General features: G+C 43.0%; 1 protein-coding gene across 1 annotated transcript in view; it reads right to left on the bottom strand.

The window, feature by feature from the left end:
* The window catches only part of LOC139746372 (prohormone-1-like), an 82,186-nt gene that overhangs the window by 63,014 nt on the left and 169 nt on the right, over positions 1-19,003 (bottom strand). The gene's annotated exons all lie outside the window — the stretch shown is intronic.

Consider the following 19,003-nt stretch of genomic DNA (forward strand, 5'->3'; position numbering starts at 1 on the left):
CTTATTTTATAATAATCCCTCGTTCACGTCTGCTTTACCTCCTCCTCCTCCTCGTCTTCTGCTACACGACTCATGAGAACGTGATGTTATTTCCGGTGTGTGTGTGTGTGTGTGTGTGTGTGTGTGTGTGTGTGTGTGTGTGTGTGTCGGTGGCCTGGTCATCAAAACGGGTCGGTTGGGCGTCGGGAGGGTATTGAGGTGTCGGGTGCAGCAGGGTGTAGGGCTGAGCCACGCCTCACATTGCCTCTTGATTACCCGCCACTCCACAATCACTGGCCAGACTCACCCTACCCACATTTCTCATTAGTCCCCTTTTGAAGCGCCAGTCTGGGTAGGATTTTCCCCCCTCAACATGTTCATAATTTTCTAGCCTGGATCCTGGGAAATCTCTCAGTACACCTTATATAAACACAGGCACATACTCGACACCAAAGACGTCAGAGAAGGTGTCATACACCTTCTCCTACGAGATAAGACGCCATTATATCTATAGTTTGTAAAATACGTGAAAATATAAAAACATTTGTATCTACGGCAAGTCTAGCCCATCGGAAGTACGATTCTTGAATCAGGAGTCTTGTGGTGTGGCCGAGCAACAACACACCTTCCCTCGCACCATACCGGACCCCTGCCTACAACCCTGCACACCTTACCCTACAACCCTGCACACCTTACCCTACAACATTACGTACCAAATTTTGTTCGTTCTGATGTTTACTTTCGTATGTGTACAGTACCAGCGAGTCACCAAATATGCAAACCTAAAATCGGTTTTCATATTCAGTCTCAAACAAGACGTGTTCCGCTGTGTTTCTCAAACCCTCCAGGCATGACGTGATGGATAAGGGGGGATAGAACCCTTCTTACGCCCGCGCACGGCTCTGGCAGCCAGCAAGGGTGGACGGCCCATCAACGCTAATGGGGATTTAAGACTTTATGGCGTTTGGCTCATTAGGTTCAGAGTAGCAACAGCTGGTAAATCGCAACTCTCTCTCTCTCTCTCTCTCTCTCTCTCTCTCTCTCTCTCTCTCTCTCTCTACTCCCCCATTAGCATACGACTCGAATGTCATCCTCCACGACAAAGAAGTTCCCCACCTCCCACAGGACTGCCAGTTGACCTCATTCACTTGCTCACATCAAGATCAGCGGCGGCGGCAGCAGCCAGCCAACACTCCAACAAGACTCAACATCCGGGCAGGTGCCTCACACAAGACCTCCCGAGATGATCTTGTCAACACTTCACATATCCTCCCGCGCCACACACACACACACACACACACACACACGACAGAGAAAATATACTACATTAGAAAAACATGAGGGGGGGTTTTCCCCCTTGTGGTGAGGACGAGTGGAGGGTTCGCATCCCCGGGATCGCCCCAGAGATCATACATAATGTTTTATTTGGCTATGTTCCAAGAGGCTCTCTGGGTTTGTGTCACAGCCTACCTCGACCAGTTCCCCTGGCTCTGTGAGCACACAACACCTACCTCGACCAGTTCCCCTGGCTCTGTGAGCACACAACACCTACCTCGACCAGTTCCCCTGGCTCTGTGAGCACACAACACCTACCTCGACCAGTCGCCCTGGCTCTGTGAGCACACAACACCTACCTCGACCAGTTCCCCTGGCTCTGTGAGCACACAACACCTACCTCGACCAGTCGCCCTGGCTCTGTGAGCACACAACACCTACCTCAACCAGTCGCCCTGGCTCTGTGAGCACACAACACCTACCTCGACCAGTCCTCCTGATGAACCTACCTCTTGGATCCCACTGTGAAAAACCTAGAAAAATCATTCTTTAAAACCAAATGTAACAAAAACATTAACGTAATATTTACACACAGATCATCTTTTTTCACTCCAAAATTATATCTTGACTCCGACCGGATCTCCACTCGTACGTAATTCAGAGAATAAGCTCGTCTAAATTTCGCCTGATTAATAATTCAATGAGATACAAAATGGTTCATACAAGCTCACTCATGATACAGTGTTACCATGAGGAAGGTGGATCATGAGGCGGTGGCTGTAAACTGATTTACGGCTTCCACTGCATGAGGAGGAAGGTGGATCGGCGCTGATCCATCTGAAATGTATGTACCCCACAGGATCAAAAGCTGGGTGGATCAGAGGCGATCCACCGCTCCAGGGGATTACAAGCCCACGCCCAAGGAGAGGGAACCTGTCCCTGAGGGGAACTGGTTAATATGTCAAGGATACGACATGGGAGGGGAGGGGGGCGGGGGGGAGAGGGGGGGTGAGAGTAGACCAGCCATAGGGAAAGGAGAGGTAGGGGGAGGGGGAGGGGAGGGGGAGGGGAAGACCCACTCTCACTCCACCTCCCCCAGTTATGGGCATGTTAGTGAGGGAGGAACGCCGTCAGCTTCAGTGATTCATATCACAAAATAAAGCCATGATCATGATTCCTTGTGAGTGAGTCTGTCGTGTCTACTGGAGGTTAGCTCCCCCCCCCCCTCCATCTGTCTCCCCAAGATGGGGTGCTGCACCCACATCTGGGATGGCTCCCCTTCCATCTCTCAGCTCGTCTCTCTCTCTCTCTCTCTCTCTCTCTCTCTCTCTCTCTCTCTCTCTCTCTCTCTCTCTCTCTCTCTCTCTCTCTCTCCTCTCTCTCTCTCTCTCTCTCTCTCTCTCTCTCTCTCTCTCTCTCTCTCTCTCTCTCTCTCCCTCTCTCTTCTAAAGCTATCATTTCGGCAACAGCTCTCGTCAGCTGGCTACGTGGATTCCATGTTCTCAGACTTAGACCTGAGGCAGGCCACTGGCTTCTCCTTCCCGTGTCTTCTCAGTGGACACCGGCCACACGAGGATGGACCGTTATGATAATACCTTTCCATTCCCATCAGTAAAGCTGTAGAATTCTCTCCCATCTTACGTCTTTCCCTCATCCTATAGCCTTCCCGTCTTCCGATGGGAAGGCTCGTCTACCAAACGACTCAATTCAGGTCAATCCTCGCTGTACTGATCTCTCCTTTCTGCTTTTTCTTGAACTTTCTTTTAACTTTTGATCAATTAAGTAATGAAAGGGTAAGAGAGAGATGTGTGGTAATAAAAAGAGTGTGGTTGAGAGAGAAGAAGAGGGTGTTTTGAAATGGTTTGGGCACATGGAGAGAATGAGTGAGGAAAGATTGACCAAGAGGATATATGTGTCGGAGGTGGAGGGAATGAGAAGTGGGAGTGAAAAAGAATTTGAGCGATCGGGGCCTGAACATACAGGAGGGTGAAAGGCGTGCAAGGAATAGAGTGAATTGAAACGATGTAGTATACCGGGGTCGACGTGCTGTCTATGGATTGAACCAGGGCATGTGAAGCGTCTGGGGTAAACCATAGAAAGTTTTATGAGGTCTAGATATGGAAAGGGAGCTGTGGTTTCGGTGCATTACACATGACAGCTAGAGACTGTGTGTGAACGAATATGGCCTTTGTTGTCTTTTCCTAGCGATACCTCGCGCGTGTGCGGGGGGAGGGGGTTGTCATTTCATGCATGTATATGTGCGTGTGTAGACGTGTATGTATACACATGTGTATGTGTGTGGGTTGGGCCATTCTTTCGTCTGTTTTCTTGCGCTACCTCGCTAACGCGGAAGACAGCGACAAAGTATAATGAGAAAATATAATATATATATACATATATATATATATATATATATATATATATATATATATATATATATATATATATATATAAAGAGAGAGAGAGAGAGAGAGAGAGAGAGAGAGAGAGAGAGAGAGAGAGAGAGAGAGAGAGAGAGAGAGAGAGAGACTTCCTTGTTTATTCTACGGAATCACTTTATTCGGGTATAATACTGCGCAGGGAAATCAAATTTATGCATCAGTCTATATGCAAATAAGAGTTTCTTCAGTACTCTTCCTCACATAAAGCTGTGCATCTGCCCCTTAAACTATGCCAAAGTTGCCCATCTGTCCCCCGTCAACCGTGCTAAGGTTCCCCTCCACCCACGTCAACCGTGTTAATGTTATCAATCCCCCCATCAACCGTTCTATGGTCAACAATCCCCCCATCAACCGTTCTATGGTCAACAATCCCCCCATCAACCGTTCTATGGTCAACAATCCCCCCATCAACCGTTCTATGGTCAACAATCCCCCCATCAACCGTTCTATGGTCAACAATCTCCCCCATCAACCGTTCTATGGTCAACAATCTCCCCCATCAACCGTTCTATGGTCAACAATCCCCCCATCAACCGTGTTAAGGTACCCTACCTCCCCCTGTCAACAGTGTTAAGGTTATATACTCCATACTTCCCAGTGTTCCCTGTTGTCCGTCATCGTGAGAGAGAGAGAGAGAGAGAGAGAGAGAGAGAGAGAGAGAGAGAGAGAGAGAGAGAGAGAGAGAGAGAGAGAGAGAGAGAGAGAGAGAGAGAGGAGAGAGACGTACCTACAATGAGGTTCTACATTCAGACGGGACAGGCACCTGTCATCAACATCCAGACAAACATGACCACCGCCATACAGCTCTGTGATGACCCGCCAATAAGCACGTAGACCGACGCCGTTTTAGGACAGGAGGAACACGTCACTGACCCGCCACAAGCTACCGAGTCCACCATTTCTGGACAGGAAGAACATGTCACGGACCAACACGTTCCTGGGTTACGAAGGTCAGAGGTAAACATGTTTACCAAATGGCGTCCTAGCTTCGTCTCTTCGATATATATCAACTGACTGTTATATTTCTCTCTTGTCTCCCCTGATGATGTGATTATTACACGAAACTGCACTTGGGAACTTATCGTGTTTCAGTTTCCCCGTGGACTCATGGGAATATCTTGATCATGCGCAAAATTGTGATCCTTTCCAATATATATATATATATATATATATATATATATATATATATATATATATATATATATATATATATATATATATATATATATATGTAAGTGTGTGTGTGTGTGTGTGTGTGTGTGTGTGTGTGTTTGTGTCTGTGTGTGGCAGGGTGGCTACGAAAATGTATGAAGGCAGCAAGTATGAATATGTACATGTGTATATACGTATATGTCTGTATGTATATGTATGTATATGTGCGTGAGAGGGCGTTTATGTATATGCACGTGTATGTGGGTGGGTTAGGCCATTCTTTCGTCTGTTTTCTTACGCTACCTCGCTAACGCGGGAGACAGCAACTAAGTATAGATTGGGGTGCCTAAATGTGTGTGGATGTAACCAAGATGTGAAAAAAGGGAGAGATAGGTAGTATGTTTGAGGAAAGGAACCTGGATGTTTTTGGCCCTGAGTGAAACGAAACTCAAGAGTAAAGGGGAAGAGTGGTTTGGGAATGTCTTGGGAGTAAAGTCAGGGGTTAGTGAGAAGACAAGAGCAAGGGAAGGAGTAGCAATACTCCTGAAACAGGAGTTGTGGGAGTATGTGATAGAATGTAAGAAAGTAAATTCTCGATTAATATGGGTAAAACTGAAAGTTGATGGAGAGAGATGGGTGATTATTGGTGCATATGCACCTGGGCATGAGAAGAAAGATCATGAGAGGCAAGTGTTATGGGAGCAGCTGAATGAGTGTGTTAGTGGTTTTGATGCACGAGACCGGGTTATAGTGATGGGTGATTTGAATGCAAAGGTGAGTAATGTGGCAGTTGAGGGAATAATTGGTATACATGGGGTGTTCAGTGTTGTAAATGGAAATGGTGAAGAGCTTGTAGATTTATGTGCTGAAAAAGGACTGATGATTGGGAATACCTGGTTTAAAAAGCGAGATATACATAAGTATACTTATGTAAGTAGGAGAGATGGCCAGAGAGCGTTATTGGATTACGTGTTAATTGACAGGCGCGCGAAAGAGAGACTTTTGGATGTTAATGTGCTGAGAGGTGCAACTGGAGGGATGTCTGATCATTATCTTGTGGAGGCTAAGGTGAAGATTTGTATGGGTTTTCAGAAAAGAAGAGTAAATGTTGGGGTGAAGAGGGTGGTGAGAGTAAGTGAGCTTGGGAAGGAGACTTGTGTGAGGAAGTACCAGGAGAGACTGAGTACAGAATGGAAAAAGGTGAGAACAATGGAAGTAAGGGGAGTGGGGGAGGAATGGGATGTATTTAGGGAATCAGTGATGGATTGCGCAAAAGATGCTTGTGGCATGAGAAGAGTGGGAGGTGGGTTGATTAGAAAGGGTAGTGAGTGGTGGGATGAAGAAGTAGAGTATTAGTGAAAGAGAAGAGAGAGGCATTTGGACGATTTTTGCAGGGAAAAAATGAAATTGAGTGGGAGATGTATAAAAGAAAGAGACAGGATGTCAAGAGAAAGGTGCAAGAGGTGAAAAAAAGGGCAAATGAGAGTTGGGGTGAGAGACTATCAGTAAATTTTAGGGAGAATAAAAAGATGTTCTGGAAGGAGGTAACTAAAGTGCGTAAGACAAGGGAGCAAATGGGAACTTCAGTGAAGGGCGCAAATGGGGAGGTGATAACAAGTAGTGGTGATGTGAGAAGGAGATGGAGTGAGTATTTTGAAGGTTTGTTGAATGTGTTTGATGATAGAGTGGCAGATATAGGGTGTTTTGGTCGAAGTGGTGTGCAAAGTGAGAGGGTTAGGGAAGATGATTTGGTAAACAGAGAAGAGGTAGTAAAAGCTTTGCGGAAGATGAAAGCCGGCAAGGCAGCAGGTTTGGATGGTATTGCAGTGGAATTTATTAAAAAAGGGGGTGACTGTATTGTTGACTGGTTGGTAAGGTTATTTAATGTATGTATGACTCATGGTGAGGTGCCTGAGGATTGGCGGAATGCGTGCATAGTGCCATTGTACAAAGGCAAAGGGGATAAGAGTGAGTGCTCAAATTACAGAGGTATAAGTTTGTTGAGTATTCCTGGTAAATTATATGGGAGGATATTGATTGAGAGGGTGAAGGCATGTACAGAGCATCAGATTGGGGAAGAGCAGTGTGGTTTCAGAAGTGGTAGAGGATGTGTGGATCAGGTGTTTGCTTTGAAGAATGTATGTGAGAAATACTTAGAAAAGCAAATGGATTTGTATGTAGCATTTATGGATCTGGAGAAGGCATATGATAGAGTTGATAGAGATGCTCTGTGGAAGGTATTAAGAATATATGGTGTGGGAGGCAAGTTGTTAGAATCAGTGAAAAGTTTTTATCGAGGATGTAAGGCATGTGTACGTGTAGGAAGAGAGGAAAGTGATTGGTTCTCAGTGAATGTAGGTTTGCGGCAGGGGTGTGTGATGTCTCCATGGTTGTTTAATTTGTTTATGGATGGGGTTGTTAGGGAGGTGAATGCAAGAATTTTGGAAAGAGGGGCAAGTATGAAGTCTGTTGGGGATGAGAGAGCTTGGGAAGTGAGTCAGTTGTTGTTCGCTGATGATACAGCGCTGGTGGCTGATTCATGTGAGAAACTGCAGAAGCTGGTGACTGAGTTTGGTAAAGTGTGTGAAAGAAGAAAGTTAAGAGTAAATGTGAATAAGAGCAAGGTTATTAGGTACAGTAGGGTTGAGGGTCAAGTCAATTGGGAGGTGAGTTTGAATGGAGAAAAACTGGAGGAAGTGAAGTGTTTTAGATATCTGGGAGTGGATCTGGCAGCGGATGGAACCATGGAAGCGGAAGTGGATCATAGGGTGGGGGAGGGGGCGAAAATTCTGGGAGCCTTGAAGAATGTGTGGAAGTCGAGAACATTATCTCGGAAAGCAAAAATGGGTATGTTTGAAGGAATAGTGGTTCCAACAATGTTGTATGGTTGCGAGACGTGGGCTATGGATAGAGTTGTGCGCAGGAGGATGGATGTGCTGGAAATGAGATGTTTGAGGACAATATGTGGTGTGAGGTGGTTTGATCGAGTAAGTAACGTAAGGGTAAGAGAGATGTGTGGAAATAAAAAGAGCGTGGTTGAGAGAGCAGAAGAGGGTGTTTTGAAATGGTTTGGGCACATGGAGAGAATGAGTGAGGAAAGATTGACCAAGAGAATATATGTGTCGGAGGTGGAGGGAACGAGGAGAAGAGGGAGACCAAATTGGAGGTGGAAAGATGGAGTGAAAAAGATTTTGTGTGATCGGGGCCTGAACATGCAGGAGGGTGAAAGGAGGGCAAGGAATAGAGTGAATTGGAGCGATGTGGTATACCGGGGTTGATGTGCTGTCAGTGGATTGAATCAAGGCATGTGAAGCGTCTGGGGTAAACCATGGAAAGCTGTGTAGGTATGTATATTTGCGTGTGTGGACGTATGTATATACATGTGTATGGGGGTGGGTTGGGCCATTTCTTTCGTCTGTTTCCTTGCGCTACCTCGCAAACGCGGGAGACAGCGACAAAAAAAAAAAAAAAAATATAAAAAAAAATATATATATATATATATATATATATAGATAGATAGATATATAGATAGATAGATAGATAGATAGATAGATAGATAGATATAGATATAGGATAGGCAGTTGGCAATCAACTGGAGTAAATATGTGATCACGGGTGTAATTGATTCGTGATAAATACATTAAAAAATCAATCATGAAAATAACAGTTGTGAATATTAGTGAGAGCGATCAGGTCCGGTGTATATGGCAACCTTAACAGTCAAATGGAGCGGATAATGTAACAAAGCCGAACTGCGTTTTCCTCCACAACTTTATTCAGAATAATTGCTTTGGCTTTATTTTTCTCTAATGAATATATAGACTTACTATATACACCAGATGATTTTCAAACATCGTATCCACAAAAGAAATATCATATTCCTATATGATCTCCAATCAATCTATGGAGAGAGAAGCAAGCAGTGATGGTTGATCGGCTGCCATGAAACTATCCAGCGATCAGAAACGACTAATAATAATACTGACGCTTAACATTCTTAAGATTTGTGAGGATGATGACTCGGGTGGAAGAGTAATCCTTGCAAGGGCATCATGAAAAAACATCCTAAAGAGCCAAAATGATTCAATCAAAGAACTATAGAATGACCAGACCCGTACCAGTAACGCTGACTCTAACCGATACTTTCCCTCATCCTGTAAACAGAAAACTTGTCCTTTTGCACGTCCTAATGACCATGATGGGTCGTTCCGTCCTGCTTAAGAACTTACTCAAGTGTTCCAACAAGGACATTATTAAAGTAACTTGGTCACAATCTTACGTTAAAGGATCGAATTCCTGCCACATTTTGAAATGTGTTGGAAAAGTTCACAATAATACGGAATGAAATTATATGAGGAACGAGTTGTTAAGTAATTAGTGTATTCTTAACTAAAGTGGAAGGATAACACTCTTGTTTACAGGTTAAGTTAACCGTCACTGGGTTAATGTGAGTTCCAATGAAGGCGGTTACCACTAAGGAAGGGCCGTAAGCCTAGGATTGGTAAACGAATGGAATCATCTTTTCTCAAATATAGACCTGATGGTGATATGGCCTCCTGGTTCCCGGTAATTACTGGTTATCATAAAAATCGTAACCCGCACGTCATGTCTTCAAGTGTGTAAATAACATGATTTCTCCTGTTAACGTAAATCAACAGCTGACTGGGTACATTTCTAGGATAATTACCTATGCTACTGTCCGACCCAACTCACATTTCCTAGTTGCAAGTCGCATACAACATTATTATAAGCGGTCCTCTCGTCCATATTACTTTTTCATCCGGGATTCTCAGAAACCTAATTCAGATTTTATCATTGTTATATATGTGTAAGTTCTAGTGCTACCCACGTCACGGTAATTAACTGTCATGTAGCAACAACACACACGTCATGAACTGTAATTATAAAAGCCTGATTCTCATACTGGGTCATTTACGTCGGCTCGATGCTGCGATTTCTTGCGTTCTTCTGAACGATATGTCATGACGATCTATCAAAGCCGTATTTGATTTCCATATCCTCAATTCATGACGATTTCTCATACATAAAGTATATTCAACACGGATGCTTTTCTGAAGTAATTACACACACACACACACACACACACACACACACACACACACACACACACACACACACACACACGTAAATATATACATATACATATGTAACATCCAAAGACCATGTAATAAACTGTTTTTTTGCCTTCCGTTAGCCATGGCAGAGGTTGTTGGAGTTACCGTGTAAGTCAGGGGTCCGGGAATGAGGAGAGTGTGGTCAAGCGTGCGTTAGAGTACGTGCTGAAGCAGTGTGGACGTAGGGAAACATTGGGTGAGTACAGGTAGACAGAAAAGATATACGTGTTGACAGTGGAGGGAACGAGAACATGGGAACCCTCACTGCAGATGGAAGGATGGAGTGAATAAGGCATCTAGTGATCCTGGTCTGAACGTCCAAGGTGTACAACCTGCACGGAAAAATGAACTGGACTGATATGGTATACGGGGGGTGAAGTGCGGAATTTAATGAAAAGAAAGTTGACCAAGGATGTTACAGGGCAATTAATATTATTTCATTGCCTACATACAAGAACAGAAATACAGTGAAGTAAACGTCAATTATTTGAGAAAGATTATCAGAGAAAAACTATAGTCTGAGGAAGCTGATAAACAGATATTGTGGTGGTGTCATACTAAATAATGAGTGGTATAATACTGAGGACCTACATGACAAGAGAGTGACACTTCGTGATGAAAATGTTTAATTTCTTTATAAGAATTAAACCAAAACACTGTTGTTTTGTATGGTCACCAGTAGAGCAAGGTACAGAGAATACAGAAACATTTCACAACATGAATGGAATGGAGCACAAGAACCACCAAGAAAGATGAAAACAAAAAACTATAGCTGTATAGTCTTGAAGGTCATAGGGAGCACCCTATACTGAATGGTGCCTGGCAACACATAGAAGGATTAAAGAGCATTCAAGACGCGAAGGCTGCCAAGCAAGGAAGATACACAATCACTGAATCAAAGGTTATACCAGGAACTATACCACAAAGGCTGTCAGGATACATACTAACCCAGCAGTGATTCTGGAGCAGTGAGTATTCACCGCGATACCTTGTGATCTACTAACATGGAGAGAAACGTTTCAAAGAATATTAGACTCGTGGTTTACGACAATACCGGATGAACGCAGCACAGATCACCATGCTGGAGGTGTGCAGCAGCAGCTACTAAAAGCAAAAAAGAACATCATACAACAAGTAAGACAAGTGATGGGACGTGAAGATATGGTCTTGAGAAACGTTTTCCTTCAATACACATGCGTTGAGCGATACGCGCTAGCCCAGCCGTAATGGCAGAATCTCGCCACAGGTTCCCGTACACAAGTACCATCTCGCAGTGGCTAACCTACCCAGCCTCCTCACTAGTGGTGGCGGTTCGAAATCTGCTGTCACAGGATTTGCAAGAAAGCATAAGATGAATTTAAGTTCATCATGACCAGAATCGAATGTATTTAGCAAATATGACGTAAAACAACATGCCCATTTGTGCCCATTTGTTCAATATGCCACATTCCGAGTGGTATATATTCACAGTTAACAAGAAAATCCCGCCTAAGTGTCACCATCGACTCAGTTTTTAAAAAAAGTGGTATTCGCTTGAAAAATATTGACGGCCAACACACACACACACACACACACACACACACACACACACACATATATATATATTATATATATATATATATATATATATATATATATATATATATATATATATATATATATATAGTAGCATTTATGGATCTGGAGAAGGCATATGATAGAGATGCTCTGTGGAAGGTATTAAGAATATATGGTGTGGGAGGCAAGTTGTTAGAAGCAGTGAAAAGTTTTTATCGAGGATGTAAGGCATGTGTACGTGTAGGAAGAGAGGAAAGTGATTGGTTCTCAGTGAATGTAGGTTTGCGGCAGGGGTGTGTGATGTCTCCATGGTTGTTTAATTTGTTTATGGATGGGGTTGTTAGGGAGGTGAATGCAAGAGTTTTGGAAAGAGGGGCAAGTATGAAGTCTGTTGGGGATGAGAGAGCTTGGGAAGTGAGTCAGTTGTTGTTCGCTGATGATACAGCGCTGGTGGCTGATTCATGTGAGAAACTGCAGAAGCTGGTGACTGAGTTTGGTAAAGTGTGTGAAAGAAGAAAGTTAAGAGTAAATGTGAATAAGAGCAAGGTTATTAGGTACAGTAGGGTTGAGGGTCAAGTCAATTGGGAGGTGAGTTTGAATGGAGAAAAACTGGAGGAAGTGAAGTGTTTTAGATATCTGGGAGTGGATCTGGCAGCGGATGGAACCATGGAAGCGGAAGTGGATCATAGGGTGGGGGAGGGGGCGAAAATTCTGGGAGCCTTGAAGAATGTGTGGAAGTCGAGAACATTATCTCGGAAAGCAAAAATGGGTATGTTTGAAGGAATAGTGGTTCCAACAATGTTGTATGGTTGCGAGACGTGGGCTATGGATAGAGTTGTGCGCAGGAGGATGGATGTGCTGGAAATGAGATGTTTGAGGACAATATGTGGTGTGAGGTGGTTTGATCGAGTAAGTAACGTAAGGGTAAGAGAGATGTGTGGAAATAAAAAGAGCGTGGTTGAGAGAGCAGAAGAGGGTGTTTTGAAATGGTTTGGGCACATGGAGAGAATGAGTGAGGAAAGATTGACCAAGAGAATATATGTGTCGGAGGTGGAGGGAACGAGGAGAAGAGGGAGACCAAATTGGAGGTGGAAAGATGGAGTGAAAAAGATTTTGTGTGATCGGGGCCTGAACATGCAGGAGGGTGAAAGGAGGGCAAGGAATAGAGTGAATTGGAGCGATGTGGTATACCGGGGTTGACGTGCTGTCAGTGGATTGAATCAAGGCATGTGAAGCGTCTGGGGTAAACCATGGAAAGCTGTGTAGGTATGTATATTTGCGTGTGTGGACGTATGTATATACATGTGTATGGGGGTGGGTTGGGCCATTTCTTTCGTCTGTTTCCTTGCGCTACCTCGCAAACGCGGGAGACAGCGACAAAAAAAAAAAAAAAATAAAAAAAAAAAAAAATATATATATATATATATATAGATAGATAGATAGATAGATAGATAGATAGATAGATAGATAGATAGATAGACAGATATAGATATAGATATAGGATAGGCAGTTGGCAATCAACTGGAGTAAATATGTGATCACGGGTGTAATTGATTCGTGATAAATACATTAAAAAATCAATCATGAAAATAACAGTTGTGAATATTAGTGAGAGCGATCAGGTCCGGTGTATATGGCAACCTTAACAGTCAAATGGAGCGGATAATGTAACAAAGCCGAACTGCGTTTTCCTCCACAACTTTATTCAGAATAATTGCTTTGGCTTTATTTCAAGTGCTTTATTTTTCTCTAATGAATATATAGACTTACTATATACACCAGATGATTTTCAAACATCGTATCCACAAAAGAAATATCATATTCCTATATGATCTCCAATCAATCTATGGAGAGAGAAGCAAGCAGTGATGGTTGATCGGCTGCCATGAAACTATCCAGCGATCAGAAACGACTAATAATAATACTGACGCTTAACATTCTTAAGATTTGTGAGGATGATGACTCGGGTGGAAGAGTAATCCTTGCAAGGGCATCATGAAAAAACATCCTAAAGAGCCAAAATGATTCAATCAAAGAACTATAGAATGACCAGACCCGTACCAGTAACGCTGACTCTAACCGATACTTTCCCTCATCCTGTAAACAGAAAACTTGTCCTTTTGCACGTCCTAATGACCATGATGGGTCGTTCCGTCCTGCTTAAGAACTTACTCAAGTGTTCCAACAAGGACATTATTAAAGTAACTTGGTCACAATCTTACGTTAAAGGATCGAATTCCTGCCACATTTTGAAATGTGTTGGAAAAGTTCACAATAATACGGAATGAAATTATATGAGGAACGAGTTGTTAAGTAATTAGTGTATTCTTAACTAAAGTGGAAGGATAACACTCTTGTTTACAGGTTAAGTTAACCGTCACTGGGTTAATGTGAGTTCCAATGAAGGCGGTTACCACTAAGGAAGGGCCGTAAGCCTAGGATTGGTAAACGAATGGAATCATCTTTTCTCAAATATAGACCTGATGGTGATATGGCCTCCTGGTTCCCGGTAATTACTGGTTATCATAAAAATCGTAACCCGCACGTCATGTCTTCAAGTGTGTAAATAACATGATTTCTCCTGTTAACGTAAATCAACAGCTGACTGGGTACATTTCTAGGATAATTACCTATGCTACTGTCCGACCCAACTCACATTTCCTAGTTGCAAGTCGCATACAACATTATTATAAGCGGTCCTCTCGTCCATATTACTTTTTCATCCGGGATTCTCAGAAACCTAATTCAGATTTTATCATTGTTATATATGTGTAAGTTCTAGTGCTACCCACGTCACGGTAATTAACTGTCATGTAGCAACAACACACACGTCATGAACTGTAATTATAAAAGCCTGATTCTCATACTGGGTCATTTACGTCGGCTCGATGCTGCGATTTCTTGCGTTCTTCTGAACGATATGTCATGACGATCTATCAAAGCCGTATTTGATTTCCATATCCTCAATTCATGACGATTTCTCATACATAAAGTATATTCAACACGGATGCTTTTCTGAAGTAATTACACACACACACACACACACACACACACACACACACACACACACACACACACACACACACACGTAAATATATACATATACATATGTAACATCCAAAGACCCATGTAATAAACTGTTTTTTTGCCTTCCGTTAGCCATGGCAGAGGTTGTTGGAGTTACCGTGTAAGTCAGGGGTCCGGGAATGAGGAGAGTGTGGTCAAGCGTGCGTTAGAGTACGTGCTGAAGCAGTGTGGACGTAGGGAAACATTGGGTGAGTACAGGTAGACAGAAAAGATATACGTGTTGACAGTGGAGGGAACGAGGAGAACATGGGAACCCTCACTGCAGATGGAAGGATGGAGTGAATAAGGCATCTAGTGATCCTGGTCTGAACGTCCAAGGTGTACAACCTGCACGGAAAAATGAACTGGACTGATATGGTATACGGGGGGTGAAGTGCGGAATTTAATGAAAAGAAAGTTGACCAAGGATGTTACAGGGCAATTAATATTATTTCATTGCCTACATACAAGAACAGAAATACAGTGAAGTAAACGTCAATTATTTGAGAAAGATTATCAGAGAAAAACTATAGTCTGAGGAAGCTGATAAACAGATATTGTGATGGTGTCATACTAAATAATGAGTGGTATAATACTGAGGACCTACATGACAAGAGAGTGACACTTCGTGATGAAAATGTTTAATTTCTTTATAAGAATTAAACCAAAACACTGTTGTTTTGTATGGTCACCAGTAGAGCAAGGTACAGAGAATACAGAAACATTTCACAACATGAATGGAATGGAGCACAAGAACCACCAAGAAAGATGAAAACAAAAAACTATAGCTGTATAGTCTTGAAGGTCATAGGGAGCACCCTATACTGATTGGTGCCTGGCAACACATAGAAGGATTAAAGAGCATTCAAGACGCGAAGGCTGCCAAGCAAGGAAGATACACAATCACTGAATCAAAGGTTATACCAGGAACTATACCACAAAGGCTGTCAGGATACATACTAACCCAGCAGTGATTCTGGAGCAGTGAGTATTCACCGCGATACCTTGTGATCTACTAACATGGAGAGAAACGTTTCAAAGAATATTAGACTCGTGGTTTACGACAATACCGGATGAACGCAGCACAGATCACCATGCTGGAGGTGTGCAGCAGCAGCTACTAAAAGCAAAAAAGAACATCATACAACAAGTAAGACAAGTGATGGGACGTGAAGATATGGTCTTGAGAAACGTTTTCCTTCAATACACATGCGTTGAGCGATACGCGCTAGCCCAGCCGTAATGGCAGAATCTCGCCACAGGTTCCCGTACACAAGTACCATCTCGCAGTGGCTAACCTACCCAGCCTCCTCACTAGTGGTGGCGGTTCGAAATCTGCTGTCACAGGATTTGCACGAAAGCATAAGATGAATTAAAGTTCATCATGACCAGAATCGAATGTATTTAGCAAATATGACGTAAAACAACATGCCCATTTGTGCCCATTTGTTCAATATGCCACATTCCGAGTGGTATATATTCACAGTTAACAAGAAAATCCCGCCTAAGTGTCACCATCGACTCAGTCTTTAAAAAAAGTGGTATTCGCTTGAAAAATATTGACGGCCAACACACACACACACACACACACACACACACACACACACACACACATATATATATATATATATATATATATATATATATATATATATATATATATATATATATATATATATATATATATAGTAGCATTTATGGATCTGGAGAAGGCATATGATAGAGAAGCTCTATGGAGGGTATTAAGAATATATGGTGTGGGAGGCAAATTGTTAGAAGCAGTGAAAAGTTTTTATCGAGGATGTAAGGCATGTGTACGTGTAGGAAGAGAGGAAAGTGATTGGTTCTCAGTGAATGTAGGTTTGCGGCAGGGGTGTGTGATGTCTCCATAGTTGTTTGACTTGTTTATGGATGGGGTTGTTAGGGAGGTGAATGCAAGAGTTTTGGAAAGAGGGGCAAATATGCAGTCTGTGGTGGATGAGAGAACTTGGAAAATGAGTCAGTTATTGTTCGCTCATGATACAGCACTGGTGGCTGATTCATGTGAGAAACTGCAGAAGCTGGTGACTGAGTTTGCTAAAAGGTGTGAAAGAAGAAAGCTGAGAGTAAATGCGAATAAGAGCAAGGTTATTAGGTACAGTAGGGTTGAGGGACAAGTCAATTGGGAGGTAAGTTTGAATGGAGAAGAACTGGAGGAAATGAAGTGTTTTGGATATCTGGGAGTGGATTTGGCAGCGGATGGAACCATGAGAGCGGAAGTGAATCATAGGGTGGGGGAGGGGGCGAAAATTCTGGGAGCCTTGAAGAATGTTTGGAAGTCGAGAACATTATCTCGGAAAGCAAAAATGGGTATGTTTGAAGGAATAGTGGTTCCAACAATGTTATATGGTAGCGAGGCGTCGGCTATGGCTAGAGATGTGCGTAGGGGGGTGGATGTGCTGGGAATGAGATGTTTGAGGACAATATGTGGTGTGAGGTGGTTTGATCGAGTAAGTAATAATAGGGTAAGAGAGATGTGTGGTAATAAAAAGAGTGTGGTTGAGAGAGCAGAGGAGGGTGTTTTGAAATGGTTTGGTCACATAGAGAGAGAATGAGCGAGGAAAGATTGACAAAGAGGATATATGTGTCAGAGGTGGAGGGAACGAGGAGAAGTGGGAGACCAAATTGGAGGTGGAAAGATGGAGTGAAAAAGATTTTGAGTGATCGGGGCCTGAACATGCAGGGGGATAAAAGGCGTGCAAGGAATAGAGTGAATTGGAACGATGTGGTATACCGGGGTCGACGTGCTGTCAATGGATTGAACCAGGGCATGTGAAGCGTCTGGGGTAAACCATGGAAAGTTCTGTGGGGCCTGGATGTGGCAAGGGAGCTGTGGTTTTGGTGCATTATTACATGACAGCTAGAGACTGAGTGTGGACGAATGTGGCCTTTGTTGTCTTTTCCTAGGGCTACCTCGCACCCATGAGGGGAGAGGGGGTTGTTATTTCATGTGTGGCGGGGTGGCGATGGGAATGAACAAAGGCAGACAGTATGAATTACGTACCTGTGTATATATGTATACGTCTGTGTTTGTATATAGATGTATACGTTGAGATGTATAGGTATGTATATTTGCGTGTGTGGACGACAAAGCAAAATAAATAATAAAAATAATATATATATATATATATATATATATATATATATATATATATATATATATATATATATATATTGTGATATAGGCATTCATACACAACATACCTCTAGATTTGTCATTAGAATTGCATTAATCGGTACATATCATATTCCGCAGTTTGATATCGGCGTAATTTCCCCTATACTTACGAATATTACTTCCAATCTCTCTCCTTTAAATATCTGATATTATTTCATTACTCTGTCTCCCAGTCCGCAAGAGAGATAAGTGTTTGCCGCATGCGGCCTGAGTAGCAAATCCGCAGTTTGAAACTGACTTAACAGTTGATAGAGTATACCACACAGGAATTTATAGTCGAGTACATATTTCTGGTCTTTGCGCAAAATTTCTCGTTATCTACCATCAACAATGGAAATTCTCTGGTAGAAAAACGTGCAATATTCATCCAACATGAGAGACGTATAATTACTCTCAAGATAAGATATATCAGAGATGTATGTACAGCCGGCAGAAGGTGTATGTACAGCCGGCAGTATGTGTATGTACAGCCGGCAGTATGTGTATGTACAGCCGGCAGTATGTGTATGTACAGCCGGCAGTATGTGTATGTACAGCCGGCAGTAGGTGTATGTACAGCCGGCAGTATGTGTATGTACAGCCGGCAGTATGTGTATGTACAGCCGGCAGTAGGTGTATGTACAGCCGGCAGTATGTGTATGTACAGCCGGCAGTATGTGTATGTACAGCCGGCAGTAGGTGTATGTACAGCCGGGAGTAGGTGTATGTACAGCCGGCAGTAGGTGTATGTACAGCCGGCAGTAGGTGTATGTACAGCCGGCAGAAGGTGTATGTACAGCCGGCAGTAGGTGTATGTACAGCCGGCAGTAGGTGTATGTACAGCCGGCAGTAGGTGTATGTACAGCCGGGAGTAGGTGTATAAGGGTGGGCGGCAGTGGGCCACGTGTTGCGTTCCTACTTGGCGTCGATTTCCGTCAGTAGCCGCTACTTTTGCCCACCCGTCCTTCAGCTTCTAACCGGTGCGTTACCTTCGTAATACACTTGGGCAGTTATTCAACACAAATCAATAAAAAACGAAAGCGTAGACCAGACATCGGTAGTACTGGTTTATCGTAAATGATACAAATATTTGCTTGCATGTGCCAATTGTTATCTACGATTTAGCCTGTAACTATAAAGTAACCTGTAACTACAGATTTAGAACCCTGTAACTATACAAACTGTATCCTGTAAGTAGAGAA

The sequence above is a fragment of the Panulirus ornatus genome, chromosome 64 (assembly GCF_036320965.1).
Source record: "Panulirus ornatus isolate Po-2019 chromosome 64, ASM3632096v1, whole genome shotgun sequence".
Taxonomy (NCBI): Eukaryota; Metazoa; Arthropoda; class Malacostraca; order Decapoda; family Palinuridae; genus Panulirus; species Panulirus ornatus.